This window comes from Manis pentadactyla, chromosome 8 (assembly GCF_030020395.1).
Source record: "Manis pentadactyla isolate mManPen7 chromosome 8, mManPen7.hap1, whole genome shotgun sequence".
Classification (NCBI taxonomy): domain Eukaryota; kingdom Metazoa; phylum Chordata; class Mammalia; order Pholidota; family Manidae; genus Manis; species Manis pentadactyla.
This window is the reverse complement of record NC_080026.1, coordinates 26,497,015-26,510,000: the sequence shown is the minus strand read 5'-3', so window position 1 is coordinate 26,510,000 and position 12,986 is coordinate 26,497,015. Positions and strand designations below refer to the sequence as shown.

General features: G+C 39.5%; 1 protein-coding gene across 7 annotated transcripts in view; it reads right to left on the bottom strand.

Moving 5' to 3' along the window:
• Positions 1-12,986, bottom strand: part of GTDC1 (glycosyltransferase like domain containing 1) — a 369,763-nt gene that overhangs the window by 62,482 nt on the left and 294,295 nt on the right. The gene's annotated exons all lie outside the window — the stretch shown is intronic.

The window sequence follows — 12,986 nt, the reverse complement described above, 5'->3', positions numbered from 1 at the left end:
AGATTGCCAAGTGAGTGAAGAAATGAGAGTACATGCGTTTAAAAGAGAGGTGAGGCAGAAGAACCACAGAAGGGGAGCAGTAAGCGACATCAGAAGAATCAAAAGAATGCAGGAGAGTAACATACTATTGATGTGAATTACGAGTCTCCAAAGAATGGGTTAAAAAAACCTCAAGAAACCTTAGAAATGTGTATGAAGGGGTGTAAACAGTGCAGAAGTGCTACAGCACCTGAAACAACAAGGGGCTCTTGGCCACTCCACGGGCGGTTCCTGTGGGGGGGAGCAGGCAGAAAGGAGCCTGCAGGTGGTGGCATGAATGAGGGAGAGGCACAGAAGGAGAGACTGCGAGGGGAAGAGCGACAGGGCAAGATTTATTTTCTTGAATGGGTACATGGGGGTGTTTTCTTGGGCATTCACTCAGGGATGCAGGTAGGGAGCAGGGTCCTGACAAAACAGGAAGACCTACTAGATGGAAGCAGGAAAACAGCATAACATGTATGATACTGGCAGCATTCTCGGCATGGGGGAAGTACGGCCTTATAGAAGGGAACAAACCCAACTTTTTTATGAAGCTAAGGGAGAAAAATGAAGTTGAAAAAAGTTTCAGGTGGCAGGTGTGGGATTAAGGTGTGCCAACAAACCATTAGGCAAGGCCATCTACAGGTGGCGATGGAGTGTAACGGAGCGGAGGGATCAGGAAGGCACTGCGGGAAGGAGACAGGAAGTCCATTAGGTCCGAAGCAACGGCTGAGGAGCAGTGAGGACCAGTGGGGGTTCCTCTGCCAGCCGGAAACCACGGCCTTGGCTGGAGTCAGCTGGGTACCTTCCAGAACCAAGAAGCTTGTGTTAGGGGCTCCTGTGCTTTTTTTCTAAAACCCTTAGAGAAAAACCACCTGATATATAAGAACCTGCCCAAATAATAAGTACATGATTATACATAGGTAGATAAAACACAGAAAATGGTGCTAACCACCTTGGTATATGCCCCAATAAAATAATAAATGTGTTCTTGGTTTAAAATGGAAAGAAACGTGGGCATATATAGATTATAGTTTCAGATCTCACAGGTCTCAAGTTATTAAGGGAACTAACCAACTTTGTTTCTGAAACAAATTCAAAATACTGAGGAGGAGACTCTCAGGAACTAAAAATCAACATAAATATTCCCACTGATCACCATGTAAGGTGCACAACAAAACAAGATTGTGACAGTATCTTCAACTTCTTCTAAACAAATGAAACAAATGGTAAGAGAAGGAACATCTGTACATAGTTGGAAAACAACAATAAAGCCAGGGAAGTAACCTATTTGTTTCTGTCGGATAAAGAATGCCAGGCAAGCTTAAAAAGGATTTAAGCAGAATTACAAACTTAGCGAACAAAGGAGTAACAATTAAAAAAACCAAAAAAATCAGTGGGCACTGAAACAACATATCTCCATTTTAGAAAACAGTACCATGACCCATTTTACTCATAAAATCCATTTATATTGGCCCGCATGTGAGCAAGACTGCAAATTAAAAGAGACGGGAGATTGGCTAAAGGGTTGTAAACAAAGGGAATTGGTAACTGACAAGGAATTTAGCTGTGGGCAAGGTGCTATGCCTGTTTTTATTCAACATGTTTCCTAAATGTCCTCTAGGATGAACAGAATCTCATGTTAACATGGGTTGTGGATGGTTGACTTGATAGGTGCTGGTGAATAAGGACATGGAAAGATGCAGAATATAAATATGTTCAATAACCAACTCAACTACTAATGTTACAGAATCAAAAAATAGAAATGCGCCTGAATGGAAGTGGGACACATGGACAAAACACCATTCAGATTGTTTAGAGTTTGACAAGATGAGCCTGTGCTGATCTGACCCGCAAACTGACACCACTTTGTTACGGATTGTGTTGTACAGGGATGGGAGATGCTGAGTCTGTAGGGGCAGAACCCTGTGTGAGTGCTGATTTCACTTGGGGCTCCTGACAACTATGTATGTTTGAAAATTAGAGAGTTCTTAGAAGAGCAATAACGGTGATTAAGGCAATGGGAGAATTGATTTATGAGGGCAGATTACAGGAGCTAAATATGAACAGCCTGGTTAAGTGACAACTAGAGGGGTACATAATAGGAGTCTCTAAGGAAAGAGAGTAATTATTTAACCTGGTACAAGGGGGTATAACTAGGAGTAATGAGATGAAATTAAGAATGGGAAAATTTAAGCTGAATTTCAACAAAAACTCCCTGACGGTATAATTTATTAGCTCATGGTATAAATTCCCTATGGAAATGCTATCGGTAGGGAAACTTAATAATAGAACTGGACAAAATACCAACAACCAATATTGGTTTAATAATCCAGTATTCGAAAGAAGGTAGGTAACATGCTACGTTTTCCATGTTTACAATACCTTGTAATGTTTTTCTTTAATAGTCTGTTTACGAAGAGTTACTGTTACCTAATTGAGTATTTAGGCAGTTAGCAAAATCTAAAAGGAAGTGTGTCCTTTAGGTGAGGGAAGTTAAAATCACTTTAGTTTTCATATACTCAGTAGTAATAAGCTGTAATAATTTTTACTACTTTGTTTCAGCAGAGCTGGTCCCAAAGCAAGCTGGACAAGTGTATTAATATTTCTACAAAACAAAAAACAATCCTCATCCCACACAGTCTATTCTTATTTTCTGTGTCATGGAACTCATATTTTCATAGACATGTTTAATATAAACAATTTATTGCCATAGCAGAAATCAAGAAACTTTATTCCAGCTTTTCTAAATGTAGTTCTATGGTCAATTACTTCACATCAATACCAAGATCAAATAGGCTATAATACTAACAAGCAGTTTGCTTAATAATAGCACCACACTCATTAACTCATCCAGAACATTCTTACTCAGATGCTATTTGTAATGTACAGTTAAGAGAAGCTTGGCAATAAACCGTTCTATGCTAAGAAAGAAAGTAATACCTTTCTGACTGGGTGAAACTGGCTTTTTCATAGCACTGGACAGAATGTGCTGTCCTGTCATTAACTCAAGGGAGTGAACATGCAAATTGGCACATGTCTGAACACTTCCTTTCCCTGCCCCAGCTCCAACTCCGGTGGGGGTGCCAATGAGAAGAGAACAGGTCCTGAGGTAGGAGGGAAAGAGGAAAATGAAGGATTCAGGAGAAAGCCAGTGAGCTGCCTTTTAGAACATGCCAGGTTTGCCATTTAATAATCCCTTCAATTTTTTTTTTTAAGGAATGCCACTGCCCACCTCACTCACAGAACACCTTCCCTTGTTCCTGAGTCTCTCAGTTCTATCAAAACCTGCTGTCACTTTTAGAAATGTTCTGATTACTGTAATCATTTCCAGTCCATTAACCATGGGACCCCACCTCTAACTTTTTTTCAACCAGTAGCAATTCTGTGGAGCAGAAGTACAGCCCTTCCTTACTGTCTCCCCTCCTTTTAAACACCCTTCCTTTCTCTCCACTTCTGTTCCCCATTGTGGTTCCAGAGGCACTGCCACAAAACCCCAGGACTATGTTGGGCAATGGCTAAAGACGCAGCTGGAATACGTATTTTCTAGACCTAAATTTGATCGCGTCTCCCTACCTCCCACAACCAAACATACAAGCCTAGAACTGGACCTGCAGGAGTGGCCAAGTGCCTTATTCACATCAGTCAGGAAAAGTCTAGGTTCGAGAGGAGTTTTAAATGTTGTTAGGATTGATGGCAAACACAGGAAATGCTCTAGGCACCTTAGCTTATTTCGGCTGAAGTTGAGAAGCTACAGTGTGTCTAGGTGGCTAACAGAGATAATCAAGAGGAAGACAATAAAATGCAGCAAGTCAAGTAAATTCAGGACATTAATATTGATTCACGTGTGTTGAAAAGTATGTCGTGGCTGAAATGTACATCACAGTGGAATACACTGCTTACAAATGTCTTTTTGAGAGATTTTGATAAAAAGTACTTAATAGAGTGAGTTCAGTCTATAGAATCTCATAAATACCCACAGATTAGAGTCCACAAAGCAGATATTATCAATAGTCTTGCCTCTCAGAACAGATTGGGAAAACAGTATGTGAGAAAAAAATAATGCAAATTAGGGGATGATTCAAGAGAAAGACAGAAAGCATAACCATTCACCGATTATTCCAAATTTGAGCCCATAACAAAAGGAGAGTGTTAGCAACTGGAGTAAGGAAACTGGCCAGCATGTGGAGCAGGCACAGAGAGGGTGCTGACCAAGCTCAGCCTATTTTGCTGTGGCTCAGGTCTGGGGTAGGGAGAGTCATAGAGCCTCTGCATTGAATCCTTTGGCTGAAGTTTCACACGGTGTTGTGTGCACCAGGAGTTCCACGGGACACATGCAGGTGCTGCGCTAGAGATTTTGTGAGAAAAAAGTCTAGGAAATGCTCAGTCAAACCAAGTTACACATTTCTTCACTACAGAACTCTAAAAGCCCTGCTAGTGTGTACTATAAATATGTTCACTCATTTGTTCTTTTCAATAAATACTTATTGAGCACCTATTATGTGATGGCATACTGTGTTTGTTGTTCCCAAACTTAACATTTAATGGAACAAGGAACTCTCCCTCCACTCCCTGCCCAAACGCAGACACACAGAGACACCTTAAGAATGAATATTCAGCAAAAGTTATTCTGGGAAACACTACTTGAGACAGAGTATGGAAAACAGGGGGATCCAGATGGGCAGTGGCTTATGTTATACGTAGGGACGGCCAAAGGAGTGGGAAAATGCATTCACGTGAGCAGGTCATGAAACTCAAACCAAAGGCCATGCTACAAGGCCACACATCAGCAAACAAAGGAGAGTTTGAAGGAACTCAGAACCCATGAGAAAAATGACAGAAGATGCAGCTTAAGGCTAATATGGATGAGAGTGGAAAAAAATATTATTTGATTTTATCACAGCAGTTTCTGTGGATTCCTAGATAGAAACCATATTGAGAACTGAGAAGGAAATAGGAATCAAAGATAAATGACTTTTCCAAAACCAACTGGCAAGACACATCCAGGCAGTTCAGTGATCTAAGTTCTTGGGTGATTTATAACAAAAACTATTTATTGTTTCCAAACAATGTGTTGGAAATTAATTACAAAAATTAACATTTTCAGCATTTAGCCACATAAGCAAATATCAGAGATAATTAAAAAATCATGCTAGCCCACATGTGTCCAATACATCATTTATATGGTAAGCAGATTTATATAGAACTATAAAGTATAAAAGTAAAAATCTTGACCTAGCATTCTTATGTATATACATACACCCTCTATACCTCTTGCCACAGTTATCTTCACCAAATAAAGGAATCACAAGCAAGGAAATCTATCATAATTAAATCTAGATGTTTGGAGACAACAACATTAAATAGAAAGGCAGATTTATGCTTCGTTGGTTGGTTGTAGCAGGGCTGCTCTTCTTTCCTGGAGATGGCTAAGGACTAATGTTCATGAAGTAGATGGGACATGCCTACAGAGGTTGTTTCAAGAAGAAACTCCTGGCAGAATATTATTTGAACAAATCTGAATCACAGGTGATTCAATCACAGTCCACATGCACACAGCACAAATGTTTTGGGGGAATAGCCGTCGTCCAATACCATGGTGGCTGGTGAGGCCACGTTTACATGTTGGGTGTTCAGTGCCTGAACCAAATCTCCCATGGTGTAAACTTGCAAAGCCAACATGAAGTACTGACAGCAGTGAGAAGAGCCTAGGCAAGAGTGTCCTGCTTGGACAATGAAGAATCTTGTATGTGGCAAGATCGGAAACAGGATCCATGGAAACGAGCTGCAGTTAAAATTAACAAGCAAACCTTATTAGCCTGAGAAATGTATACCGAAACTGAAAGCAAATTTGTGGTTATCAGACTGGCTTCATTAGCCATGTCTGGTCCCAGAAATGACACATTTAGTGAAGACAGCCCTTCTCCTGAAGGCCGCCCAAAAGAGAAGCAGAAGCTTCGTCTCCCCTGTTTAAAGTCCATCATTTTCCGACGTCTATTCTTTGAATAGTTGGGATGTTTGGCTGTCGTAGGAAAAGAGGCTTCTGTTCCCATGAGCCTTTCCTTTCCATTTTAATTTCACACTAACATTTCTAAGAATCATTTCTGAAAATCTAACACTTTTCCATATATCTAATTTATACCATTTGTTTATATTATTTATTCTGACAACATAGTGTATGTGATTAGCATTTTTTAACTTAAGTAACTATGCCTCAATTCCCCATTCTATCTTGATTCCAAAGTGTTTTAGATTGTATACATTGCTAAATTAACTGCCCGCTAGTATGAGCAGTTTGTCTTATGTGATTTACAAAAATCCCTTTATGACATACTACTTCCATACAGAAAATTTAAGGTCCTTAAACATGTATGAGATTAAAAAAGCTACCTTGCATGTGATAGCATCATCCTTGTGAAATCCAGAACCATCCTTGTGACCACATGTATGCATATGTCTCATGATCTCCACTCCTCCCCAAAAAGAGCTCTCTCAGAGCAACAAAACCCTCCAGTCTACACAAGGTTTACTGTAGTAATTCAATACACTTACGCAAAGCTGTAGGCTACACTGCAAATAGGGAATCTCTTGTTTTCCTACCTCCACTTGAAGCACTTTCCACCCACTGGTGATGAATTCCCTAAGACCCACACGCTACTTTCTGATTGCATGGGTCCCCTTCCGACAATCTCTGTCCCCCATCCTGTGTCGCCTTGCAAATGATCCTGGAACTAAACCCTAATTCGGATCCAGCCCTGTATCATGCCCTGCTGTCCACTGTTGGTCTTGTTGGAAACCAATCTTAAATTCCCACAGTGTATTAATCACCTTCCATGTTCAATTCATTATACTCTTCAAAAAGGGCTCAATTCATTATACTCTTCAAAAACTTCAATACATGAGTTCACGGGAATTGTTCACAAATGGGATAATTTCAGGTACCACAGTAAGCTTCTGTGAAAGATTATTTTGGGAGAGCAGCTAGAGGGAAATCTCTGTGTGGCACCTTAAGGAACTTGACTCAGACGATGGGCATGTTGAAGATGGGAGAATCCAGGCTGTATCGGTACACAGGATTGCCTTGGCACTTCCTGTATTTGTAAATGTATTCAAGTCAGTTAATTCCTTTGAACTTCAGTTTCCTAATCTACAAAATGGGATGTTATCTGTTCTTACATATTTCTTGAGAGGATTAAGAGAGAGAACATGTATTGGTCATGATGTGTAGAATCTAAATAAATTTCCCATCCCTTGTTTATTCATGTAACACCTGTACTTATGGAATATTCCTAAGGGCATCTTGGGTAACGCCACATTTCCTAGTTAGTCAGTGAATGAGTCACTGTGTTGAATCAGTCAACAGATTTTCATTCAACAAATATTTAAGCTCCTTCTTTGTGCAAGAGGTTATGTCTGTATTTACAATGTTTTAAGTGCATGTGCAGTAACATTTCATATTTACTGATTTTGATCTCTGAGCCACTGCAATTGTAAATTATCCATATCACCTTTAAACTAAACTACTTACTGATTCCGTTACTAAAATGATCTTTTTAATTCAAATGTAAAAACTTGCTCATCATTTGTTTCATTAATAACTCAGGCAAATTTTCAAAACCTTCTATCCATTCATATCACTTAACTTAGCAGTATATAAAAAGTGAAGAAGTTCCCAGACGTGAATCTGAAGTAAACTCTTGAGCAAGAGGAAGTAGCTGTTCCACAGGTACAAAGACTCAGCAAGCTGCTTTATAAGGGTTTCCGCTGTTGGTGAGTGATGCTCTCACTACTCTGGGAATTACGACTTTCATAGCATCAACAAAGCACTGAGGGAGACTCTACAAATGATGTCTAATAGTGTGTTCTACTCCATGATTTTTTTTGGTGGTAGGGGAGCCATTATTTGGAGGTTGAAAGCAGCATGGGAAAGTGTGCTATTATTGAAAAAAGGAGCACTTTCTTATTTTCAAACAAATAGAAGAATTCCCCTATGGCAGTGTTTCCAAATGCAGTCTCCTTGAGAGCACGGCATCACTTCACTGGTACCATGGACTGAACCGTGTTCCCTCAAAATTCGTTTGCTGGAGCCCTGACGACTACCACCGTGGCTGCACCTGGAGGTGGGGGCTTTGGGAGGTAACTAGGGGTAAAAGACGGCATAAGGATTGGTGATCTGATTGGACTGTGGCCTTATAAGAAGGGGGAGAGATCTCTCTTTGTTTCCTCTTCCTCTCTCCTTTCCCACCTCCCTCCCACCACCACACCTGTGAGGACACAGCCAGATGGCAGCCATCTGCTAGCCAGGCAGACAGTCCTACTCAGAACCAACCAAACAGGCCTTCCATCTCAGACCTCCAGCCTCCAGAACTGTGAGAAAATAAATTTGTTGTTTAAACCACCCAGCCTATGGTATTTTGTTATGGCAGCCTGAGATGACTAATACAACTGGATACTCTTGTAGGAAAAAGGGAGAAAGGGGAACAACATAGTGTGTGAAATTTTGTGAACAGAGCATGGGGAAAATAATGGAATAGGAGGTGCTCTGTTTATGTTGATGGACAGTGACAACAAGAGAATACTGTAAAGGAAGAGGGAGCTAACAAAACTGAAAAGAGAATTTGGGTTATTAAAAAGGAGAAAATGTTTTGTAAATTTTATTATTGAAGCAAAAGATGTTACTTTTTAAACCACAAGTAACTAAAAAAAGAATGGAGAATTGGGTTTCAGGAAAGGAATTTTTCTTAAAAATTTGTTTGGTTGTGAATAATGTCATTTAATCTCTCAAAACCTGGGTTTTTCATCTGTTCAGTGAGAATGAGGCCAGTCCTAGACTTCTCAAAGAAGAGTGTTTCTATGGGGAAAATGACATTACTGGGTCAAGCAGGGCTTTAGGCATATTGTAGGGTTTCAAAATCAGGGCTCTGCCACTTACCAGCTGAACTGGGAAAAAGTCTTTTCTCTAGTATCAGTGACTCCAACGGTAAAATGGGGATAATACTAACGATGCCTTGCAGAATTGTGTTTCCCGTGTTGCTTGGCACACAGTAAGAGCTCGGCAATTGCTCTTCTTTTTTATTGCTGATAATAATGGTGAAGAACCACTATCACTATGTTGTCATTGTTACTAAAGAGATACTCAAGATTTTAAAAGCTCTAGTCTCTGACTCTACTGCTCCTTTCATAGTAAAGACCTCGTTACAAACCAGAGAGAGACCCAGGCCTTTTTTAAGATGTATTTTTCTTGTGAACTCTTACAAGTCACACTTTAGCCATCCACTTAAGGCAGGCATTTTAATATGTTATCTTATTTTCATTTGTGTAGTAGTCAAAGATTTGTACTCATGCCTAGAGGCACATTAATTACAAAAGGCCCAATGTTATAAATCAAACAAATATATTCCTCCCTTTCTATTACGCATTTCCTATAGTATTTTTTTACTATCTTATGCTTTGGTTTTTCTTTCCTTTTATCCCTTCATTTTTCTGAGAGGCTCCATCTTTTCCCTTCTAAAGCTGCATAAACCAAGAAAGTAAAACCAGGAAATGTAAAACACCAGTTTCCAGGTCTCTGAAGCATGAACAGATGGGCATCAAAAATCCAGTTATTTTTTTTTTCTTTTTCATTTGCTATCCACAACCTGAATCAATCAAACTTACCAGCAAATCCAACTTACAGCACAACCCTCTTTTTTCTTCTTTTGCTCATCATTTGTTTCATTAATAACTCAGGCAAGTTTTCAAAACATTAAATGCTTCAGTACTAAGTACTGATTCATGTTGTTTTGATTCTATTGCTAGTTTTTGAGTCACAGAAACTGACTTTATTTCAAACTAATATTAGAAGATACAATATTGTTACATTTACATTTGAAATAAAGCCTTTAAGTATACAAAGTGAGTGTCTAAGTGGGGATGAGATATACAAAGTGATAAGTATACAAAAAGTTTATAAGTAAACTGGCTCTGGAGAGGGAAGGCTCTCTGGAGAAAGAGATCTTTTAGCTGAGACCTCACCGATGACTAGATGTTATCCAGATGTGGGAGGGAGAGGTGGGTGGTGGTAAGAGTAACAGCATGTGCAAAGGGCCTAGGGAGAAATCATGGCTGGGGATTAAAAACAAAATATGGCCAGAGCATTGAGTGGGTGTGCATAGGAGTGAGGGTAGGGGAGAGGAGGGGTTAAAATGAGACCTGAAAAAATAACCGGGGGTGGCTTTTCTGCCCTTAAGAGTAGAAGTAAAGGGTTTTTAGCCATCTGAGAGGTTCATAGTCAGACTGGGTCTGAATAAACACAGTGGCTCCAGTGGGAAGAATGGATTGGGGGAAACATGGTGGAGTGTGTACCAATTTTAAATCCCCCTTGCTTTTTGAATCTCCACTAAAATAATGTCAGGGGAATGTTTTCTTAAAGGCATAGTTTCCCAAACACAAAGAGGAAAAACCAAGAAAGATGGCAATAGAAAAAAAAGTCCCCTGAATTTCAGAAGATGGAAAGCAGACAGAGGAGTGGTGTTTGCATACAGGAGGAGACAGAGCACCTGTATGCGCGTGACTGTGTTTGTGCACGACATGTCAGCCAGGAAGCAGCAGTTCGTGTGCCCCAGAGCAACTCCAAAAGGCTCAGGAATTGGACACATCAGGTGTCTCTGGAGGTGCAAATGCACAATAGAACTGAAAACAGAACTGGCAGCAATTATATATAATATGAACTCAAATATTCTGATGACCTCCCCAAGCTCACGTGGCCCATGCAGTGGGCAACTATCTCTCCTCCACCTCCACCTTCTATCTCAAACAGCAGAAAGGTGGCTTCCTCACTGGGGGGCCTGAATCAGAGGAACCAAGCAAGGCTAACGACAAGGATGTGGAAAACTAAGTAGCAGTGCGCCCATTTATTGGTGATCCCTGTCCAGTGCCCTTTCCCCACCTGGTTCTCAGACAGCTGGAGATGCTGCTTCCAGGAGCCTTTTTCTGGACACTAACTTGACTGACCTAGCAACACTGATTTGTGTACAGGCCACAACAAAACAATTAAACCCGTTTGTCCATCTGATGAGAAAGGTCCTACTCAACAAGACTTGTCTCTGAAACTCTGATCATCTTTTAGGTATCACTCTAAATATGAACAGAGTGCCAGGGACCATCAGACAGTTGAGGAAATAAGTATGAACAAGTCTGAAATAAGAATGAGAAAGCCAACAAGTAGGAAGAAAGGGACTTGGAAGAAGCCGAGACAATGTGGAGGGTAGAAGAAAACTTTCTGAAAAAATCCTATAATATCCACAATGGTAAAAAAGATTTTGCAGCCATGGTGGGAAAAATAAGATATAATAAAAAAGGACACTCAAGAACAAAAAAGAGTGCTTGCAAATAAAAATAACATAACTGGAAAAAAAATGAACAGAAGAGTTAGAAGGTGAAGTTGAGAAAATGTTAGAGAAAGCAAAACAAAAACAAAACAAAGGAAAGAAAATAGGAGAGGAGGTAATAAAATAAGGTCACTCTAAGGTTCAATATTAACTAATTGGAGTTGAAGAAAGCCAATACTGAGAAAGTGGGGGAGAAAAATCAAATTAGAATTACAAGAAAATTGTTTGTACTGAAGGAGTGACTGCCAGCCATAAGAAAGGAACAAAAATCCAATTCAAATAGATTATGAACTTTTAGAACACCAGGGGTAAAAAGAAAGTCTAGTACTTTTTGGGAGAGTGAATTGGAGAGTCACATGCAAGGGATAAGAAATAGATAGGAATCAGAGTCCTCAACCACAAATAGAAAACAATGGAACATTACCTCAAACTTAGGAAAGAAACAATTTTCAATGAGAACTCAAAACTGTCAAATAACAATCAAAGATGAGGCAGGATACAAGTTATTTTCAGGAACACACGGTCTTCAGAAATTTTAGCTCCCATGTGCATGTCTTGAAGGCAGTGGTGGTGGGTGCACCCCAAATGAGAAAGTGAAACAAAGAGAGAGACGTGGAATCTGGGAAATAATTGACTCAAGGGCCCAGAAGGAACCAGAATGAATGGGAGCAGGAGAATCGAGGCCTCCTGGATGGATGAAGGGATCCCAGAGAACAGTGGAAACGAAATGATTTCGAGATGGCTGGCCGTAATATCCAAAAGATGAATTAGTGACAGTGACAGAGCTTGGAATGGGTTTGTGAGTGGCAAATAAAGTCAAAGTAATGATGAGCTCCAGCAAAAAGTGAAGAGTTAGTGGAAGGAAGGAAACCTAATCATAGAACACAATGATGCTCAGCAGGGAACACTTCTTACATAGCAATAATGCTATAAACATAGAATATTTAATTAACTAAAAGTTGAGATACAGCCATATTGGAAAGATAGGGTGAGAGAAAGTGGATATAAGAGAGCTAATTAAATCATCATTTCTACTGGTAGTAAGTCCATAGATACTATCTCATATTTTAAATATAATGAAGAAAGAGCAAGACAAAAAAACAATCAAAAGTCATGTCAGTGGTGCCTCTGGGGCCGGGGAACATAGAGGTGGGAAGGATCAGGGAAAGGGATTTTGCTTTGTATTACAGATATTTTCTGTACTTTCTGACTTTTTAAAACTAAATATATGTGTTACCTTTAGAGTTCATGATTTTAATAATCTCTTGAAATTTCTTGCCAAAATCTCTGAATACCTCTAACATTTTCTGTAATTTTTCCTTTGGAACTCCTATTAGACATAGTTGGATTCTTACCTCTTATTTTGTAATCTCTAAGCTCCCAAGTCACTAATTCTCTCTTCACACGTGCTTACTACTTAACTTATCCACATAATTTTAATGAATGTATGAAAGTTTACTTATTTTAAAAAATATGCATTAATTTTTATAGTATATTTTATTTCTCATGTTTTTGATTTATTTTCATGCCATTTATTGTTTTAAAAGCCTAGTTTATTTTCTCTATCCAGAACTTCTAGTGTCTGAAATTCTTAATCAT